At 42.9% G+C, this 16,415-nt stretch overlaps 1 protein-coding gene across 19 annotated transcripts in view; it reads left to right on the forward strand.

Moving 5' to 3' along the window:
- Positions 1-16,415, forward strand: part of RIOX2 (ribosomal oxygenase 2) — a 1,008,555-nt gene that overhangs the window by 195,277 nt on the left and 796,863 nt on the right. For 2 of the 19 annotated variants that reach the window (XM_069204780.1, XM_069204766.1), the window contains exon 3: positions 7,134-7,215. The exons of the other annotated variants lie outside the window; for them this stretch is intronic. The gene's annotated coding sequence lies outside the window, so the exon portion shown is untranslated. The remainder of the gene's footprint in view (positions 1-7,133; positions 7,216-16,415) is intronic. 19 annotated transcript variants of the gene reach the window in all.

A 16,415-nucleotide genomic window follows, 5' to 3' on the forward strand; every position in this document is an offset into this window, starting at 1 on the left:
AGTGTTTCTAGCATTAAAAGCATTTAAACCACTGGTAGCCCACAAACACATTCTTGTCAAAACCGACAACATGACAACAATGTGTTATCTCAACAAACAAGGGGGGGGGGGGACACTCGTCACAACTGTGTCTCTTAGCACAAAAGATTTGGCATTGGGCAATTCACAATCTCATTCACCTGATAGCACAATACATACCAGGCATTCAGAACCAGTTAGCCGACAATCTCAGTCGAGATCACCAGCAAACTCTCGAATGGGAAATTCATCCCCAGATCCTACAGGATCACTTCCTCCGCTGGGGAACACCAAACATAGACCTATTCGCAACAAAAGAAAACGCAAAATGCCAAAACTTCGTGTCCAGGTACCCACACCCTCAATCCAAGGGCAATGCACTATGGATCAGTTGGTCAGGGATATTTGCTTACGCTTTTCCCCCTCTCCCACTCATTCCTTATCTGGTCAACAAACTAATTCAAAACAAACTCAAACTAATACTCATAGCACCAACCTGGGCTCGCCAACCGTGGTACACAACACTGTTGGACTTATCAGTAGTACCTCACATCAAATTACCAAACATACCAGATCTGTTAACACAACACAAACAACAGATCAGACACCTGAATCGAGCATCGCTCAATCTAGCAATCTACATTTAAACCTTACACAAGAGTGTATGGAGGTCATTAAACAAGCTAGAAAACCTACAACAAGACATTGTTAGGCAAACACATGGAAAAGATTTGTTTGCTACTGCCACACTAATCAGATTCAACCACTACATGCCTCCACAAAGGACATTGTAAGCTACTTATTACACTTACAAAAGTCTAATCTAGCATTCTATTCCATTAAAATACAACTCACTGCAATATCTGCCTATCTGCAGCTTACACATACAACATCGCTTTTTAGAATCCCAGTCATTAAAGAATTTATGGAGGGACTAAAAAGAATCATACCCCCAAGGACACCACCAGTACCTTCGTGGAACCTTAATATTGTATTAACACGACTCATGGGCCCACCATTCGAACCCATACATTCTTGTGAAATGCAATACCGGACTTGGAAAGTAGCCTTTCTAATAGCTATCACATCACTTAGAAGAGTAAGTGAGATACAAACATTTACTATTCAAGAACTCTTTATACAAATACATAAACATAAAGTGGTTCTCCGTACAAATCCCAAATTCTTACCAAAGGTCATATCACCATTCCACCTAAACCAAACTGTGGAACTCTCAGTCTTCTTTCCACAACCAGACTCAGTAGCAGAAAGAGCCTTACATACATTAGACATATAAAGAGCATTAATGTATTACACTGACAGAACGAAACAATTTCGTAAAACAAAACAATTGTTTGCAGCCTTCCAAAAACCTCATGCAGGTAATCCTATATCCAAACAAGGCATCGCCAGATGGATAGTTAAATGTATTCAAACTTGCTATATTACAGCAAAAAGAGATTTACCTATTACACCAGGAGCACATTCCACTAGGAAGAAAGGTGCCACAATGGCTTTTCTTAGGAATATACCTATGACAGAAATTTGTTAGGCAGCCACCTTGTCTATGCCTCATACATTCACTAAGCATTACTGTGTAGATGTGTTAGCAACGCAACAAGCCACAGTAGGACAGGCTGTGTTAAGAACATTATTTCAGACAACTTCAACTCCTACAGGCTAAACCACCACTTTGTGGGGAGATTACTGCTTGTTAGTCTATTCACAGCATGTGTATCTGCAGCTACACATGCCACCGAACTGAAAATGTCACTTACCCAGTGTACATCTGTTCGTGGCATGAGACGCTGCAGATTTACATGCGCCCTCCCACCTACCCGGTAGCCTGTAGCCGTTATTAGTTGAATGAAAATTGTAAATTTGTAAATAAATATTCTTTTGATACACGTTGAGTACATACATACCTACTCCATTGCATGGGCACATCTAGTATACTCACAACTCCTACCTCACCCTCTGCGGGGAAAAACCATCTAAGATGGAGTCGACGCCCATGCGCAATGGAGTTGAAAGGGAGGAGTCCCTCGGTCTTGTGACTTGAAAAAACTTCTTCGAAGAAAAAAAAACTATAACACTCCGAGCCCAACACTAGATGGCAGGACAATGCACAGCATGTGAATCTGCAGCGTCTCATGCCACAACCAGATTTACACTGGGTAAGTGACATTTTCCATATGCAATGTCATAGTGTTAGTTTGTAAACTCTAAAATTACTGAAATTTGTCAGTTATAGTTCATTGAGATAACTATAACTTGCGCCCCTGCTATGCACTGCTTATGACCTCACTTATTACATCACCCTTAACCTTTAGGTTTCTACATTGAATTTCTAAGACTTTTTTTATGTACTGTGAGTTTTTTTCCTGTCTTCATTACCTAACTATAAAGTAATTTTAAGCTTTGTTTTTCGTTGCATTTTTTTTCCTGATTTTGTGTGGTTTTTTATCTTAGTTTTCATACTCTATTCATATCAAAGTTCCTTTTTACTATTGAGTTTTTTTGTTTATGTATAAATATAGCGTACATTCTTTAGCTGATATATGAAACTATGAGCAATTATTTTTTTCTATTTACGTGGTTCAGCTGTACTGCCACAGAACTTCCGGGGCCATTGGCAATCCTTTTTGGGAACTCTGGGTTTTACTTCCTGTTCTGGCCTCTGTGGAGGTTCTGCAAAACCACCACAAAAATCAAATTGTGTTTACTATGAAAGAGATACTTTATTGTAAGTTTGTGCCTCCAGGTTCTCTCCCCAGATTATTTCATGAGCATTCGTTGAATGTTTCTGGATCAAAATTCTCTTTTTAGGGACGTGGCCAACCAACATGGCTAAGTGGCGGTAAACCACCCAAGCTCTGCTGCATTCACTCTAAGAATCAAGGTGGCGGGGACCCCGACCAATCAATTAATTGAATCTGACATGCCTTCTGGTCTGTGAGGCATGAGGGGTGCCAAGAAACTCTTGAGGAGAAAAAAAACAGTTTATGCAGCAATTGCGCTAATCTTGCTCTCTTATGTAGGAGGAGAAAGGGCAGCAGCTGACAGGACAAATCTGAATGCGCTGCTGTGAGTGACAATGCCACAGCAAGACTAATGCCTCGAGTCCCTCTCCTCCCCACTCACCTTTACGATGGCAGGGTCGTGCTACACACTGGGGTCTGAAAATTTATATTTTAATCCCCCAAAGATGAGTCGTGCATGCCTACCTGACTTCAAAATGGTGGTCACGGGGACCCCGCATAGAGAGGGGAGAGAGAGGCGACCCACATGGGTGGGCCCTGCTGGTGGCGAGCCCTATATAAAACAGGAAACCACGCCTTAATTCAGGTTTCTGCCCTACGTGGAGACCACTAGTAATACTGGCCAGCCTGCCAGTTAGTAATAGGGCTAACAAACATTACCAGTGAATTCCGGCCTGCACCGCAAAAGCTTCCTTTAAAACAATACAGGAGAGGGGCCCTTCTGGATCATAAAGGCTTTGATACAGATCAATATTCCTGCTCCTGATGCTGACTGTGGAGGGCTCCCTAGGCTAGCACAAATGGTGGATGATGGCATGGGGTAAGTACCCTATTGCACCCTGGTCAGATGGCTCAGAAATATAATGCATAAACATCCCTACCACTGCTAGACAGACCAGCTCAGAGGCCTGAAATTCTCACGATTCTTCAAAAAGTGGATCCCATGCTTTCTTGCACCCTGTCCAGTCCCTGTATTACAGTACCCTTGGAGGATGCTGCTGCTGGGGACAAAGGTGAGGGCTACTCAGCCACTGGTATCCCACTGGGGAATGCTCTGTTCCACTTTCCTGTAGAACCACCCGTCCTGATGCTTGAAATTACACTTTCTTTTTCCATTTGCACTGCACATATTCCAGCATTGATTGTTTTTGTAAGAAAATTCCTAGAACTCTCTGTGCCACATCTGGAAAGCTGCTCTATAGCCCTTTCAGACAACACCCCTGTAACTTTGGCATTGTAGTGGGCTTCCCTGACAACTACATAACGTAGGTGGTTCTTCCATGGCTTACTAGTGAGAGATGTCTCTTCCAAGATGAATTGCGTAAGACTGGCAGAGACTTCTTAAGTTTGAATGATCCCCCCCCGATCCTAACTGATCAATTTCGTAAAACAAAACATTTGTTTGTAGCCTTCCAAAAACCTCATGCAGGTAATCCTATATCCAAACAAGGCATCGCCAGATGGATAGTTAAATGTATTCAAACTTGCTATATTACAGCAAAAAGAGATTTACCTATTACACCAGGAGCACATTCCACTAGGAAGAAAGGCGCCACAATCGCTTTTCTTAGGAATATACCTATGACAGAAATTTGTTAGGCAGCCACCTGGTCTACGCCTCATACATTCACTAAGCATTACTGTGTAGATGTGTTAGCAACGCAACAAGCCACAGTAGGACAGGCTGTATTAAGAACATTATTTCAGACAACTTCAACTCCTACAGGCTAAACCACCGCTTTGTGGGGGAGATTACTGCTTGTTAGTCTATTCACAGCATGTGTATCTGCAGCTACACATGCCACGGAACGGAAAATGTCACTTACCCAGTGTACATCTGTTTGTGGCATGATACGCTGCAGATTCACATGCGCCCTCCCACCTCTCCGGTAGCCTGTAGCCGTTATTAGTTGAATGAAAATTGTAAATTTGTAAATAAATATTCTTTTGATACACGTTGAGTACATACATACCTACTCCATTGCATGGGCACATCTAGTATACTCACAACTCCTACCTCACCCTCTGCAGGGAAAACAATCTAAGATGGAGTCGACGCCCATGCGCAATGGAGCCGAAAGGGAGGAGTCCCTCGGTCTTGTGACTCGAAAAGACTTCTGCGAAGAAAAACAACTTGTAACACTCCAAGCCCAACACTAGATGGCAGGATAAGGCACAGCATGTGAATCTGCAGCGTCTCATGCCACAAACAGATGTACACTGGGTAAGTGACATTTTATTTTATATATATATATATATATATATATATATATATATATATATATATAACCCTTCTTCAACCATCATATGATATGTTGGCATACCCTCAGGAGGAGCTTACTTACCCTCCCTTACTGGAACCATTGCATCACCTCTCATTAGGCTCCTCAAAGCTTTGAAAAATTTAATGATTTCAAATTTTACTTCAGCGAATCAACAATCAAAGTTTGCAGTGTCTCAGGTGCTTTGAAACTGTTTTGTATAGTCAAACCTTAGAACCCCTTTTATCAAATCACAATACAGTTCCGTAATTGAATCAACTTATGATTTTGCAAACTTTACCGGTATTCAACCAATCAAAATGTGGCGTTACACTAACCGACCAGTATCAGCATGCCACAGCATGATGCAGCAGCTCGCTCTTTGTGCAATTTTGTCATGCAGAGCAAAAGACCAAACTAACAACTAAGCAACATAAAATAACATTGATCATTGTCCGCTTCTTCTAAAAGAAAACCAATTGTGCAATCGGATTTAGCTTTTGCAACTTCCGATTTTCAGTCAAAAATAATTTTCCACTCACAAAGTTGAGTTCTCGTCCTGCAGGAAAATCATCTAATTAGTGTTGTCACTTTTGCTCATCAGGCTTCACTAGCACTGATCAAAAATTAGTACAATCACAACAGCTATTACATTACTATCTACTGTGTAGTCAACGACACCCCACAACTTAATACTTCTCTTAGAAGGCAAGAATCCCTCTCTCTCTTGTATATCTATCCCAGTATCTTAGACTTTTTCTTCATCCAATAACCTCTTTTTTTCTTCAACAAAGTCCATATAATGTATAAGCAAATAACAATGCTCTTCTAAACCGCATCAGAAAATTGTCAATACAAATCACATGAAAAAATCGAAAGACTTTCGACGCATGGTTCGATTGATATGGACACCCATCTATTTCACTACGGGGCTTGAAAAATCTCGACCACTCGCTATGGCGAGTTTTATTTTATGCGGTTGAGCTAGTTTTAGAATCCACTTGACCCCTCTGGCGAGTGGACACAGAACAGTCAGAAACTGAATTAGCAAGTAAGCTGCCTTTAAATCTTATTTGTGTCACATTTGTTCTGTGTTCAGAGACAGAGGTCAAAAGTCAGTTTGTCTTCTTGCAATGCAAATAACTTTCCTTGCGACTGCAGACTTCCAGGATTTTGCAAGGTGAACTGTCTGACCCATGTGAAATGAAAGGCTTTTGGTATGGGCTTTTTCCTAACACACAACATTTAGATAGCCAAGTCAACTTTACAGATATTTCAAAATATTTCAGTAGCTGTGAAAGACCATTTTTTGTGCTTCTGTGTGATGAAAAAATATTTTAATAGGATGAAAAAAAAGTCAGAACACTTTACTTGGTGATGTGCAAATGATAAATGTTTTCTGAAACCCAGTTTTTACAGATTAGTGTTAATACTTTATATAGTTTTATCAGTAAAGCTGCAAGTTAATGGGAAGGTTTTTGCACATTTCTTAGAAATTTACTGTGTCTGCGCTATCACATCATGCTTTAGTAATATATTAATTAAAAGTGAGTGTTTAAACATAAACTGGGAAACACTCCTCCCCTGATGACAAAGCCATTAGTAAACTAAGAGGCAAGTCGTGCATGGATCACGTGTACCCTATATGTGGGCTAGATTTATTATACATGGAGCGAATTTTTAGTGTATTTAATCAAACTGAGGATTTTTTTACAGCAGAAATGCTGAACTCATATATTTGAAGGTGCTCTTATATGTGAGAAGAAGAAAAAGGCGATTGTAAAATACAATATTTGCCTAGGATCACACAATTTGAGACCCGTTTCCGGGTCAAGTACGTTACAGTTAGGTCGAGTAGGTTACTTAAGCTACCCAACCTGCAGGTCTAGTAACATTTTTGTGATTTTTCAAGGCCTGCACTAGTTCTTCAACCACAATAAGCAACTGCCTCAGAAACCACACTTCACCTGTTCTTGCAGTTGGGTTCTAGGTAGTTGGGCTTTATCTAATGTTTGGACACTTTTTAATAATGGCACTTCTTCTCCGTGTCATTTAAACCTTAACTCTGCTACCAACTTTTTGTGACATACAGGTCTTAAATGTTCGTGGCTCTTAAGGTATCCAGAAGGCACCTTGGAAATGAGCCCAGGAAGGAAACGTGATTAATGTGAAAGGTATTGTTTTGACATTTACATTCTCTATTTCTAGGGAGACAATGAGAGTTGTAGCTACATTTTTAAAGTTTTATTAATCACATGTTCATAGTTCTTTTTCTTTATTTGTCAATGACAGAACGTAGCATAAAGTGTGCCCAGTAATATGATTTCTGTAGTATAATTTTGAGTCAGGAAAGCATATTGAAATAGTTACACATGAACAGTTTCTCAAAAGAAAAACATTAACATCTCAGCAATTTAAAATCGTCTGAGTCTTTGAGTATCAAGCAATGCAATATAGAATAGCAAAAGGGACAGTGTCTGAGAGTAACACTAGCCTATAAAGCTATCAGCACCTATTAAGAGTAAATCTGTGTAAGAGTCCGTGGGAGGGAGAGAAAGTCTGTCTGCCTATTCCCGCTTTATAAGAAAATACAATGGGGCTGCCCTCTTTTCCCCCCCTCTTGTTCTTGCTTGCCATAGAGCCTCTGGCCGCAGCTATTCAATCCTCCCGTCTTTTAACCAGCCTTACACTTCCTGAAGGTTTATCCAAAATTTACCTATATGCCGATGACATCCTATTAACTCTCACGGACCTAGAAAGCTCCATACCAGCTCTATTGGAGGTCATTGATGGATTCGCAACCCTATGCGGTTACCACATCAATTGGGACAAGAGTGAGGCGCTCCCCCTCTCGCGGGTAACTACAAAAGCAGCACTCCTAGGTTTTCCATTTCGGTGGACATCGAAACACCTTAAATACTTGGGAGTGCTAATCAACCCGGGCCTGGCGCATATGGTGGCGGACAACATCGACCCCCTCATTGCACGGATGAAATTTGATTTCGCAAAATGGACCCAACTGAGTACAGGTGGTCAGAATGGTCACGGTGCCTTGCCTCACCTATATTCTGGGACTTCTCCCCTTACAGGTGCCCCTCCATACATTCCGAAGCATAGATGGCCTCATCAGATCGTCTGTATGGGGCTCTATGCGACCATGTCTATCGCCCGCCATACTCCTAACCCGCTGCTCCCATGGGGGCATGGGACTTCCGTCGGTGGAGCACTATTCATTAGCACTACAGCTATCACAACTGTCCCACACTTTGTCCAAAGCGCCTGACCCGCCACAGTGGATCGCAGTGGAAAGGCGGCTACTCTCCACGAATGAGGGACTTGGGGGACCTTACCGCTGCGACCTCCCATCTGCTAAACCGGTGAACCCTATCTTGAAAGCGACGAGAGCAGCCTGGCGAAGGGTCCACCGATTGCTTGGGGTTCATCCTCTCATTCACGCCCAGGCACCTCTGAGGCGTAATAGCGGACTTCGGATAGGTGGTGAAGTGCTCAGTTGGTCACAGTGGAGGGAGGCTGGTATCCGCACTCTCGCTTAGATTTTGGAAAATGACGTGCTCAAATCCTTCCCAAGGTTAAGAGAGGAATTTGGTCTACAGCCTTGCCAAGAATGGAGATACTTGCAACTTAAGCACACTATCTCCCAAGGGATTGATGCTACCCGACGGGGGTCCTGACCCTCACCCATAGTGGCCTACCTACAGCAGTGGGGACAACATAAGGTAGGTATGGCAGTTCTTTACGACCTAATCACCCGACAGCTCTACTCCCAACCTCTCCTAGATAAACTACACCCACAATGGCAAATCCGGTTACAACAGCCCTTAGACCCAGATGACTGGGAAGACGTTCTGGAAGCTCTGGACAGAGGTACCCGTGAGGCACGAATAAAGTTCTGTCTTTTTAAGGTCTTACACGACTGGTACTGGTCCCCGGCGAAATTGCATAGGACAGGGCTTCTTCCGCATGCGCAGTGTTGGAGATGTCCAGAGACATACTGCGACCTAAATCATATCTTAATTGACTGTCCAACGGTCCGACCACTGTGGGATGTGGTGAGCTCCACCCTGGCCGAATCTATGTAACTTCCATCACCGCTCCCCTCTTCTTATACTTCTACAAGACACGACCTCTCTCCTAGACCTCGCTAGACCACACAAAAGATTGCTGCATACGGCATTAGCCACTGCAAAAATGTGCATACTCCGTCACTGCCGGTCAGAAATCTCTCCAACCCCGGAAGAATGGATCATAGCTATGACCCACACGGCCACGCATGAAAGAATCATCTACAACTTGCAAGATCAAGCTCAAATATTCACCCAGGTGTGGTCCCCCTTCCTGCCTAGGGGACGACTGTAGACCACCCGAAATCATAAGCCTCTTCCCCACCCCCCTACTTCCTTCCTCTCTCTCCCACCCTTTCCTACCCCTTCCCCCTTATGTTTCTTTTCCTTCTCCCCGGCTTTCCTCACTAGTTCCCCCCCTCTTTCCCTTTCTTCCTTTCTCCTTCTTCCCAATTTTATCAGAGCAATATTGGGCCCTCCTACCTTCTATTCCCTTTAGCAGACTCCTCTTACAGACTCACCTCCTCGAGCCGCCAGTAGGACACTTGTACTAAGCAGAAGCTGGCCGAGTGCAGACAAAAGATATAAGCCCCATTCTTCTGATCGCGTGATTCCTCCGGCAAATACACTACCCTAGGGTATACTATCGTCTGATGCTATGATCCCCATGGCACTGATACCAGGACTGGCACAGATGCCCCACGGTCCATGTGCCTTGTGACCTATCCCCAATCCAGGTGTCGACACAGCACAGAGCTTGCCCTCTATCTCTAGGGGGCCAGACAATTCGGTCCTCATGCCCATGCCACCCGGCTAGCTTGCCTATTTGTTTAATTGTTTATCCTCCCTACCATCTCTTATCCCTACCCCGAGGGTCTTATAACTTTATAACTTGATATAATTTGGCATTGTGTTTATGCCCTCATATGCATCTCATATCTTTTATCTCTATTTACATCTTTTCCCTTACCCCCCCCTTCCCATTTGATTTGACCAGTACAATATGTTTTTCTTAAATCACGATTGACAATATCCCATTGTCCCATCCGTTCCCCCACTTCGTTGATTCATTGTATACAATTGTTGACAAAAGCTGGGACTACGATCCCCCTTGGGTTTTGTACGATATTGTAATGTTCACAATAAAACGTTTAAAAAAATGAAAAAAAAGAAAATACGATACAAAAATATAACAAATGTTTCAGAAAAGTTGTACAGTCAGCCAATGAAAGGACGAGAACACTGTAGGACAGGGACAGTTTCCGTCGAGATAGTAAGTTTAAACAAAGAGAAGTTCTAAACACAAGATACATTTTGCATAAACTTTTAAACATCATGTGTGAGCCCTTCTCTTATCATGCAGTATTAATTGAATGATTACTTTGAAAAAGATTAACTCAACATAGTGCCGGTCTCCAGAAGAAAGATATTTTTCTTCCTGTTCTGGCTGAGTACGTGACTAACATAATTTGTCTTTACCATTGCTCAGTGTGAGTGTCAGTGCGGTACAACTCCATATGTTATAGTGCACACATGGCTGATGGGTTGGAGTTGTGCGCCTCACCAGTCCACGGCTGGTCTATATTAGAAGTAGCCAGAGCACCTCTTTGAGACCACCTCATCGATACCTGGACCACGGGTCTGGCGTTAGACTGATTTTATGGCTGGTGAGTCTATTTAAGATAAATGTTATATTATCCATAGTACACTGAGTCAGCCTACGTAATGAAATAAAAAGCCTGAGCAACTCCAAAACTTAGAAAAATAGACAAATATACTAAGGTGCTAGTATCTAAAACGGAGGCAATGATAAACTCTGCAGTCAAGGGAGCTACAAATGAACACCCTGCCTTCAGTGGTCTAACTGTGCAGGTCATCCAGTCTTCATATAAGGCCCTGGAGGTCAACGTTGGGGACACAGGAATGCACATAACCCTCTTGCACCAAGATCTCCGTAGTGTAGTTGACCATGTGAGAGTGGCATTAGGGCCTCATCTCGGACTTGGAAGGCACAGTAAAAGATCATGAAATAGAAGTCGACTGGAGCCATCATCGACTGAACTGGTGGTACAGGCAGAAGGCACGAAACGGTGCGCCCCCCATACTAATCTTAAATTTGTGGTATTCATGAAGGGAGCAGAAAGTCAGCATCTTGAGGGATTTCTGGAATTTGTGGCTCAAGACTTCTATTCCCAAAGATATGATCTCCAAATGCTTTGATAGAGCAAGCATACATCTTTCTGTCAAAAACTGCCTGTGGACCCCCTGCAAGGCTCCTAATTGCAAGTTTTATAAACAACAGGTATCAAGGCTTATTACTGAACCTAACATGCGCTAAAGGGGAACTCCACTTAGAACCAGAAAGGATCCTAATATTCATGGGATACATTAAACAAGTTCAGAAACAAAGGAAGACCATTGAAGAAGTTACACTGAAGCAGTGAACAATGGCACTCAAATTTGCTGATGTACAGAGCTAAATTAAGTCTTTTTCCAAAACGAATCACACTTCTTTGGATCCCCTGAGCAAGCCTGGATATGGGTACAAAGACTGCCTACTGGTGAGTTATATTCACAGGTAATTGAAGTAATGGGATTTTCTTTTGCCACAAAGGAGTAACTGCCCCAAGAGCAGTAATACCACTCTAAACGGCAGACTAGACAACACAAAAGGATCAGAGACGACAACCAACCCTAACTGGTGACAAGAGCTGCTCAACAAAAGACACTAACTCACAGACTCACAGCAGGAAATGTTTTGCAGTGTTGGTGCATCTGATGGCGAGGATACCTCCCTCCGGGGGCAATACATCTATGACATCAGCCGTTCTGGTGGTCAAAAGGATAAATGTGGGCATTATATATATATATATATATCTGTAGCACTTGAGGGGATAGTGATGGATATTTTATGCACACAAGAAGGAGGGTTGGATTGGATTTATTGAAAGACCAAGAGATTTGTGTATTGCTCTTCCTTTGGCTTTACTGCTAGGGTGCATCCAAGGTTGTAAATGTTCACCACTTGCAAATTGATTGTTTCCCTTTATAAGTGTTAGATTACTCGGCTATAGTCAAGTAGGGACAGATAGTAAAGTATGTACCAGCTATTTTATTTTAGGGATATTCATAGGGTAGCTAGACTCCATCTGGTGCAGTTTAAGGATGCAGATGACGGATACTTCGAGTTTAAAAGTGTATGGGGATTTTCAATTTTTGATTGGGTTTCATTGCTTTGCATGCAAGGTATTCTTGTTACGTACAAATTGTTATGCCAGCGACACTAGAGTATCATGCTAAATCACAACATTGGAGTATGGGGATTAACATAGAGCACCGCTTAGTCAGTGACACTAAAATTAGCACCTGGAATGTAAATGACCTCCTGCATAGGATTAAAGGGAAGGAGGTCAAATGTTATAGTGCACTGCTGCAGGAGGCCCACATAATGGGGTCCAGATTTCCCTTCTTCACATGCCAGGGCCTTTTTAAAGTGGTACATGTGCAATTTGTGAGAATCTCTAGGGGTAGCTGTGCTATGGTAGAATAATCTCCCCATCCAAGTGGCACAAATATGGCAAGAAGCTCAGGGTTCGCATGTTGCCATAACTGGTCAGGTGCTGGACAATCAGTTTTCATTTTTGAGTTCATTGACCCAACCCCAATACAGACTCCCACCTTTCTGAAAAGTTGAGGTTGCAGGAATTGCACTTGACTTCTCTGGGGAAAGCTAAATGGGGGTCCTAGGTTTGGTTTAGAACAGGATGAGTACAAGCATTTCCTGATGGGACCAACATGTTCTATGGTTTTCAAGAAGTAATGTGCCTGGTGGATGTGTGGAGCTACTTTCACCTTGAATTCAGATGTACGCAAGTTGTTTTCTCAGACTGGACAAATTCTTGCATATTACCGATAACTCCCTTGTAGAGATGGTGCTTAATATGCCTGGGTGAAATTTAAATTATGCCGGCATAATTGTGTGAGTTTCGCTTTACACTTCTTTCGTAAAATTACACATGTTTGTGTTATTATAGGACGTTTACGGTAAAAAATTATTACTGTGAACGCAGCTGTTGGTTGCAGTGCTTTGAATTTTGCATTATTATTGTAGGGCAACATTAGTCCTTAAGTTCGAAATTGATGTGCGGATGCCTTTTTGTGTAAAATAAAGCATGAAATGTCTAATTTGTATTTTGTGTTGTTTTGCCGAAATTTTGTGTAATTACACGAAAGCAAATTAAGTTAATTTCACAAACTCTAGTGCTTAATTAGGGTGAGGGGGCCAAGAGAGCCAAATGGTGTTGAGGCACAGGGAGTCTATTAGAAGAAGATTGCAAAATATGCATTGTCACAATAGCAAATAACTATTTCATCTTGAATAGTAACTCTCTGAAATCCTGAGCAGTAGTTTGGGAAGCATTTAAATATTTTTTCTGTGGAAGCATCATAAGTTACATGGTGTAGAAGGATAGACAGCAAAGGAGGGCACAAGACAATTGGAGGCTACAGTGCTCAAGTTGGAGACGGAGTACGTAGCCAAACGAGGCCCCCCATAGTCCTAACCCCTTGGGTGCGGATCACGACCAGTGGCCGACACCAGGGAGGGGGTTCATAAATCCTCAGGTTCGGGTGCGTTGCACCTGAGGATTTTTTTTTTTTTTTTTTTTTTTTTAAACCCCGGGAGACACAGAAGCTTTTCCGTGTCTCCCCCTGGGCCCCCACCCGCCCCTTTGTGACGTCAGCTCGCCGCGAGGTGCGCTGACGTCACTTTGTGGCTTTCCCCATCGGAGCAGGAAGCGGCCGCAAAACGGCCCCAAACGGCCTTCCTGAAAGTGTTTCCTGGCCCCCGATCGCAGCACAGCGGGGTGGGGGGGAGGTCGGCCCCCTCGGAAAACGGGCCGCCCCACCAAGGGGCATATTTCGAAAAAAAAAAAAAAAAAGGGTAGGCGATCGCGACCCCCAGGGGCAAATTTTTTTTTTTTTTTTTTTTTTTTAAATAAAAGAATAAAAAGAAATGGACAGGGGGGCAATATTTTTTTTTAGTTGTTGTAGGGTTTACCTGGGGGCCATTTTAGCCCCCAAGGAAACCATACAACTACAAAAAAAAAAAAAAATATATATATATATATATAATCTATAGCTATATCTATGTAGATATATCTATCTACATGGATATATCTATATATATATATATAGAGAGAGAGAGAGATCACTTTTGTCAATACATGTGTGGTTTCCCTGGGGGCTGCGATCGGCCCCCAGGAAAACCAGACCCACATATAAAAGTGATAGAGATATATATATTTGCCACCAGTTGTCTTGCAGTTGCAGCTTGCGTCTTCAAAGCAACTTTTAGGCAGCAATAAAAGTCAAGTAAGTATTGTGATTATGTTTCTGCTACAAAAGGATTAGACTTTTGTCTAGTGGCAGTTGTAGTGCCATAAAGAAGTGCAGAAGGTTTATATGCCTACTGCAAAGAGCAAATCTGTATTTTATGTAAATAGCGGAGTACATTAGTAAAGTCAGCCATTACCTGCGCTATAATACAAATGAAATGTATGTGCCGGTGGAGGGCGGCTATGGAGAGATGAAGGGCACTTTTGCTGGGTGGTAATGAGGGAATCCGAGGAGGAGGGAGTGAGAGCACCAATAATGATTGTTGGACTGGGCGCAGGAGGTGCTAAAGACTGTGACGAATGGTATGTGACAAGGTGTTTTTTAAGTGTCTTGAAAGAATGTGCTGATTGAGAGAAGAAGTGCAGGTAAGGTGGCCTCTACTGTTGCACGTATCTCACACACACCATCGATTTTGTGACTGTCTACGTAGGCTAGTGTTTTAGAGTTTAGCCAATAGCAGAGATGGCATCTTGATGGATGACTGCTGCCGTCACTCGGGTTACAGGACAGCTCTGACATAGGATCAGAGACTGAGACATCAGATACTGAGACAGCATCTAAGAGCTAGGACAATGGCGCAGACTCTGGGAGTGATTTTTCAGTCGGAGGAGTCCCATTCGATAACTCCTCTTCCAGTAAATTATGAGGGAGGAGATGAGGACAGTCCTGCTGTCCGTTCGCAATCACAGTCTGTGCAGCGGTTTAATAGTGGGTTAGCCCAACCCGGAGAGCAGGTGAAGGCGGCGGCAAGCAGAGAGAGAGTGCTCTCTTGGGAGCTCCCCAATTTAGTTCAGCCCCAAATTCCACCGCCCAAATCGTATTGTGGAGACGTCAAAATTATCTATCACAAAACAAACTGGTTTTGTAAGGCAGGCATCTGTGTTTTTGGTCCTGGATTCGGTGGCCATATAGAGAAACATTCTAAACCCAGACATTTCTGGAAACTAGACATTCGGGGGAGTCCACAGAGGTGTGACTTGTGTGGATTCCCCAACGTTTTCTTACCCAGAATACCCTGCAAAGCTGAAATGTTGAATAAAAACTCTATTTTTCTCGCATTTCTGTCACACAAACTACAGGAATATGCTGGGATCCACAAAATTCCTACCACCCAGTGATTCCTCACCTGTCCTGATAAAAACACTACCCCACTTGAGTGCCTATACCTAGTGCCTGCGTCAGGAATGGATCACCCCAGGGTCAACAGCTGCCTCATTTAAGGACCAACATTTACCGTTGTGTGATCTATTCATGTCGCAGGCACCAGGCCTACCCACACAAGTGAGGTACCATTTTTATCGGGAGACTTGGGGGAACGCTGGGTGGAAGGACATTTTTGGCTCCTCTCAGATTCCAGAACTTTCTGTCACCGAAATGTGAGGAAAATGTTTTTTTTTTTTTTAGCCACATTTTGAGGTTTGCAAAGGATTCTGGGTAACAGAACCTGGTCAGAGTCCCACAAGTCACCCCATCTTGGATTCCCCTAGGTGTCTAGTTTTGAAAAATGCCAAGGTTTGCTAGGTTTCCCTAGAGTTGAGCTAGAGGCCAAAATCTACAGCTAGGCACTTTGCAAAAAGCACGTCAGATTTCAATGTAAAAATGTGATGTGTCCATGTGATGTGTCCATGTTGCATTTCTGGTCGCGAGCATTAGGCCTACCCACGCAAGTGAGGTACCATTTTTATCGGGAGACTTGAGGGAACACAGAATAGCAAAACAAGTGTTATGGCCCCTTGTCTTTCTCTACATTTTTTCCTTCCAAATGTAAGACAGTGTGTAAAAAAGGCATCTATTTAAGAAATGGCCTGTAATTCACATGCTAGTATGGGCACCCCGGAATTCAGAGATGTGCAAATAACCACTGCTTCTCAATGCCTTATCTTGTGCCCATTTGG

The sequence above is a fragment of the Pleurodeles waltl genome, chromosome 8 (assembly GCF_031143425.1).
Source record: "Pleurodeles waltl isolate 20211129_DDA chromosome 8, aPleWal1.hap1.20221129, whole genome shotgun sequence".
Taxonomy (NCBI): Eukaryota; Metazoa; Chordata; class Amphibia; order Caudata; family Salamandridae; genus Pleurodeles; species Pleurodeles waltl.